Source organism: Brienomyrus brachyistius, chromosome 21 (assembly GCF_023856365.1).
Source record: "Brienomyrus brachyistius isolate T26 chromosome 21, BBRACH_0.4, whole genome shotgun sequence".
Lineage (NCBI taxonomy): Eukaryota > Metazoa > Chordata > Actinopteri > Osteoglossiformes > Mormyridae > Brienomyrus > Brienomyrus brachyistius.
The window spans coordinates 19,572,623-19,578,913 of record NC_064553.1 but is presented as its reverse complement, the minus strand read 5'-3'; positions in this window follow the sequence as shown (position 1 = coordinate 19,578,913).

The window sequence follows — 6,291 nt, the reverse complement described above, 5'->3', positions numbered from 1 at the left end:
TTTTGTGTTTTTTGCAAGTACATTTTCCTGGATAACTAATGAATGTCCTACTTTTCATGCAGAAAGTACTCAATTAGCAAAATTTTACATTACATGTCATTACATATGAATGAATGGTAATTTTGCCTGGATGTAACTAATCAGACGGGATACAATCAGGAGCAGGTTTCTTGTTTCTGGAGTCCCACATGGAACCGAGCATTTTTGTCTGTTTACTGTCTGCAGAGGCACATAGACAGCTAGCAAAATTTACCAAGGAGGACTTCTTGGTGGGTTGCTGGGCTCCGCATGAAATTTATTTCTGGGTATGGGCTTGAATATGGGGGAAAATGGCTTTCACAATGTTAGTTTGATGAGAACAGGAAACGGGGTCAGAAAATTACAGAAGCCCTGAAATACAAAACAAATAAAAAGTAGGTACTTCCTGAAAATCGACGATGATTTGACACAGAGCATATATATTTTAAAGAGGACTCAGAAATTGTAACTTAGTTATCCACATACACGCCTGATATTGCCATGTTTTTGTCCTTATTGTGGTAATAGTTTTGAAGCTATTCACATGAAATGCTGACGGTACTAGATCAGGGGTCTCAAACTCAAATTAGCTGGCTATGTGGTGTTCCCCAAAGGGAGAAATCACACAGCAACAAAAAATGTCTCATATTTTTCAACCTAAATTTTTAAATATTCAGAACATTCTGGTGACCTGGTCAGTTTTTGTTTATTGCTACTACCAGGTAGTGCTCCTGCACAAGTAACATTTGCATTGAGGGAGTTGACACTGGATACTGAGAATGGCCTGGATCTGCATTCTGATTTATCTAGGTTCATAGTAGAGAGGTTTCCCACAAAGATGTGCTTCCAAACACACATTACCCACTTGAACCATTTGGACAACTCTAGAAAGGAAGAGGGTAAATCCGAAATTGTGTAATCATGTCTGGGTTTCTGTTTGCATCTCTAAACTTTGCTGATTTAAATTCAAGCGGTGACTTTTTATTTTAACCAGGCAGTTTATTAAAATAACAATTTGGTTGAACAACATCCAGACCTGTTAGAATCTTGCATATCTGGATCATGTCCCCCCTTAGTCTCCTTTGCTCTCGAGGCTAAATAGATTCAGCTCAGCTATCCTCTCCTCAAAACACCAGGAAAAAAAACATTTTTGCAGCCCAAGTTGAACCCTTTCTAAGACAGCAATGTCCTTTATAATGTATGGTGACCAAACCTGCACACAATATTCTAGGTGGGGTCTTACCAAGAAATTGTATAATCTTAGCATCACCTCCCTTAACTTAAACTCCACACATCTAGAGGTGTAACCCAACATCCTATTGGCCTTTTTTATTGCTTCCCCACACTGGTGAGAGTGGGATATGGAAGCATTGTTCATAAAACTGTTCTTGGATGGTTGGGAGAAGTTGCTCTCGGAGGATGTTTTGGTACCATTCTTTATTTATGGCTGAGTTCTTAGATAAATTTGTGCGTGAGCCCACTCCCTTGGCTGAGAAGCAACCCCACATATGAAAGGTCACAGGATGCTTTACTGATGGCATGACACAGGACTGATGGTAGCGCTCACCTTTTCTTCTCTGGATAATCTTTTTTCCGGATGCCCCAAACAACCGGAAAGGGGATTCATCTGGGAAAGTGACTTTACCCCAGTCCTCAGCAGTCCAATCCATGTACCTTTTGCAGAATATCAGTCTGATGTTTTTAAAATGTAATATATAACACAACACAAACAAGTGAATACATCCCTACTTAGGAGGGTAGTAGCCTATTGGAAAACAAAGTTACCCATTAACCAGATACTGGTAAAACTGCATCTACTGCAATTGTGTCCTTGAGCAAGACACTTAACCCTCAGTTGCTGCAGAGGTACCTGTAACTACTGACTAAATTGCTGAGGATAATGACGTCAGCTAAATGTAATGCACTGTACCTAAATCACACATAAAACTCAAATTACCAAATATATGTGGACTATCTGTTGCTTGTTACCCAAGTACCTTTACAAACTGTGCACAAGAATTTTTCCTTCATTTGAGCAATGAAAGGTAGTGGGGAAGCATATTCTATCAGATCTCGCAGTGTCTTTGTCAATTCTGGCAGTTGTTGTGATGACTTTTACATATGTTTTTTATCTGTATTTCTGGGTGTCACGCCCGCCTCGTACGATCCTCGTGTGTGCCACGCCCCCCCTGATTATCCACGTGTGCTTCCCCAATTATGCCCAGCTGTACCTTGTAATTTCACCATGTCTTCTGTCTATATCAGCCCACGTCTTGCCCTGCCGTTTGTCCGTCATTGATATTAGTCAATGTTAGTGCTGTTATTCTGTCCTGCCCTGCCCTACAACCGCAATAAATCCCCGTTTTCCCCGACTTTCGCCTGCCTGCCTCTTCCTTGCCTGCTTCCTGCCCACCCGTCTGCCCGTCCGCACCCACGAACTGACACTGGGAGTCTAGAATTTCATTTCCATTGTTGTCTGTTAATACAACTAGTTCAGCTGTCCCAAGGGCCTCTTTGACTGTGTCAGCTATTTGGGAGACTGTGGCTTCACTCTCAGTAAATCGCACCACTACTACTCGAGTGGGTACCAATGTCCCAGCCCTAACCTCCCCAATGTGAATTGTCCTGCAACAAGTAAACAGAAAACATAGAATATAAGAATGTAGAGCTTCTTACAAGAATATTGAAGATGAATGAATTTGTATGTTTGAATTATTTGGATACATGAAACACATAATAAACACATTACATCAGAAATGTGTCCCACCTTTGGAAATATTTCAAATGAGGTACAGGTGATTGCAGAGCTGCCAACCCTCTAGGAGATCCAGCAGAAGCTGATGGAGATGAGCGGATAAAAGAAAAATGGGAGTGGGCACTGGCAAACCAGGGGGTGGCTTCAATGTCCAGGCCATGAGCTTCATAGTGGCTATGGTTGGCCAAATCAACCGAGCTGAAAAACTCATTGTTTCCCAGAAATATGACAATGTTTCTGTCATCTGTCAAGTAGACACTCGAATTATTCACCTAGAAAATAAACTATCCATGTATTTTGTATAGTTTTCTATACAAAATGCCATATGAAAAAACAAGGCTAAACAAAGCAGGAAGACAACTTTATTAGATACTGGTCAAGATATGAAAGTAATTTCAGCAGAGTAACCAAACATTTAGCTAGCCATGGAATTTTGAATCTAGAAAATTATGAAATGCGGCTAGATGTGTTGACCAACTGAACCATGAAAGAACACATAAGTAACACATTTGTACCATCGCTAGTAAATTACAATTACCCAACGACTCACTGGATAAGATTATATACTAAATAAAATGTAGCGTATATATTGTAAAATATTAGCCTAGAAATCTAACTATCGAATGTAAGCTGAGGGCAGAATATATGAAGAACAAAGTTAGATATACACTTGATATAGCTTTATTAGGTCTTCATTACTTAATTTTGTCAAAGGCTTTATTAAAATGATAGTTTCTCTCCTTCCACAGTATGACAACTGTAGCCCACACTGGTCATTTCCATCATATTTGTAATCGTTGGCTAACGATTAGAACCAAAGAGAAATAAACGAATGCTTGGATGACATTACCTAAAATTCTTGATATCTTGTCTACTGTCACGGGTCGAGGGCAACGATCGCAAGCAGAGAACGGCGATCGTGCGGAAGGAGCAAGCAGACAAGCGAGATACGGGAAAACGGGGGTTTAATCGGGGAACGGAGAGCAGGAGACATGGAACGCCAACTAACATCAATGACAGACAAAGCAAACTGGGGAGACCAGGACTTAAATACACGGAACAAGGCAGCAGGAAACAAGACACGACTGGGCAGGATCAGGAAATCACACGTGGGTAATTAGGGGGCGTGGCACACAGGAGGAGCGGACGAGCCGGGCATGACAGAACCCCCCCCCCAAAGGCGCGCTACACCGGGCGCGCCCAGGAGGAGGCGAAGGACGGGACGAGACCAGGGAACCAAAACCTGAAAAACAAGAACAGAATCAACGCACGACGGGGAACAGGACCGAAGCACAAAACAAAGCCAGGGACAAGACGTGCGACAGGAGCTGACAAAGGGATGGGAAGGCAGACAGACAGATCAGGAAGGGAGAAACAGAGGGAACAGGCGGAACACAAGGAGCGGGAGTGACGGGAGGGAACGACGGGAAACCAGGAACAGAGCGGGGCAGAACAAAGGGACCAGGAACAGAGGACGGCGGGACAAAGGCAGGAGGAGGAACAAAGACAGGCGGGACAGAGACAGGAAAGAAGGGAGAGAAGGCGGGGGAACTAAGGGGAGCCCGTGGGAGCCCCAGCGGGCGACGGGAGGCAGCCGGAGGGGCCGCAGGCGGCCGGGAGGCCGGAGCCGGAGGGGACCGAGAAGGGGCAGAGGAGACAGGGCGAGGGACCCGCGGAGGGGCCAGGGAGGGAGCAGGAGGGAGCACCAGGGAAGGAGACGAGGGAGCTGGAAGGGGCCAGGGCGAAGGCACGGAGGAGGGGGGAGCCGCAGCAGGCGGCGATGTCCGGGGGAGGGCCGGAGGTAGGGGCCCCGCAGGCGACCGAGGAGCCGCCGTCGGGGAACCCCCAGGCGACCGACCAGGACCCGGAGAGGGGAGCGAGGCAGGGCGACGAGGCACCGGAGAGGGACCCGCAGGCGACAGCCGACCCGGAGGGCCAGGACCCGCAGGCGCCAACCGAGCCCCAGCGCAGGCGAGGCAGGGCGAGCCAGGGGGCAGGGCGGGCGGGACCCCTGCCCTGCGTCTGTGTCCCCTCCCTTTACGGGACACAGACATTACCCCAGGTCGAGGTCGAGTTCGCCGGGGCGAGGGAGAAACTGTCACAGGGGGAGAAGGGACAGGAGCGCGGTCAGGAGCTGCAGGTGGCTGCAGTGGGGGCGCCGGCCCGGGAGCTGCAGGTGGCTGCAGTGGGGGCGCCGGCCCGGGAGCTGCAGGTGGCTGCAGTGGGGGCGCCTGGACAGGAACAGGAGCGCGGTCCGGAACAGGAGCGCGGTCAGGAACAGGAGCTGGCTGCAGTGGGGGCGCCTGCCCGGGAGCTGCAGCAGGCGGCTGCAGAGGGGGCGCCTGCCCGGGAGCTGCAGCAGGCGGCTGCAGAGGGGGCGCCTGCCCGGGAGCTGCAGCAGGCGGCTGCAGAGGGGGCGCCTGCCCGGGAGCTGCAGCAGGCGGCTGCAGAGGGGGCGCCTCTGCAGGAACTGGAGCGCGGTCAGGAACAGGAGGTGGCTGCAGTGGGGGCGCCTGCCCGGGAGCTGCAGCAGGCGGCTGCAGAGGGGGCGCCTGCCCGGGAGCTGCAGCAGGCGGCTGCAGAGGGGGCGCCTCTGCAGGAACTGGAGCGCGGTCAGGAACAGGAGGTGGCTGCAGTGGGGGCGCCGGCCCGGGAGCTGCAGGTGGCTGCAGTGGGGGCGCCGGCCCGGGAGCTGCAGGTGGCTGCAGTGGGGGCGCCGGCCCGGGAGTTGCAGCAGGCAGCGAAGGCGGCTGCGCAGGCGGCGGCTGCGCAGGCGGCGGCTGCGAAGGCGGCGGCTGCGAAGGCGGCGGCAGCGGCGAAGGCGGCTGCGAAGGCGGCTGCGCAGGCGGCGGCAGCGGCGAAGGCGGCAACGGCAGCTGCACGGGAGCGGGGTCCGCCGGCAACGGCGGCTGCACGGGAGCGGGGTCCGCCGGCAACGGCGGCTGCACGGGAGCGGGGTCCGCCGGCAACGGCGGCTGCACGGGAGCGGGGTCCGCCGGTAGGGACGGCTGCTCCGGCTCGGGTTCCGCCGTCAGAGTCGGCTGCTCCGACGGGGAAACAGAGGCCCTCTGTAGCTGGAGAAGCTGTTTGAGGTCCCCTGCCAGCCGGTCGAGGTCCTCCCGCTCGGAGGCGGGAGTAAACGTGTCGAAGCCCCTTCTCAGACGGTCAGTGAGCGCTTCTACCTCGTCGCTCACTGGAGGTGCCACCTCCGCTAACGCCCTCCAGAACAGCCCCTGGAGGGCGAAGAATTGATTGGCGAGGGCTGCCGTCTTCCCTGGGAGAGGCGAGGGATACGCCTCCGGGGTGGCTGCCGCGGGAGGTGGAACTGAGACGTCCGGCGCGGGTAGGGCAGAAGTAGCCCTTATCAGAGCGCGGGGTACCCGGGGAATAACGTCCCTCATCGCTCTGACACCTCGGTTAGCCAGCCGCTCGGGCCGGTAATCACACCGCTCGAGGGGCGGCTGCAGTTCCGTGGGGAGGGGCTCCAGGTCTGGGAAGACGAAGGACTCGTCCTCTTC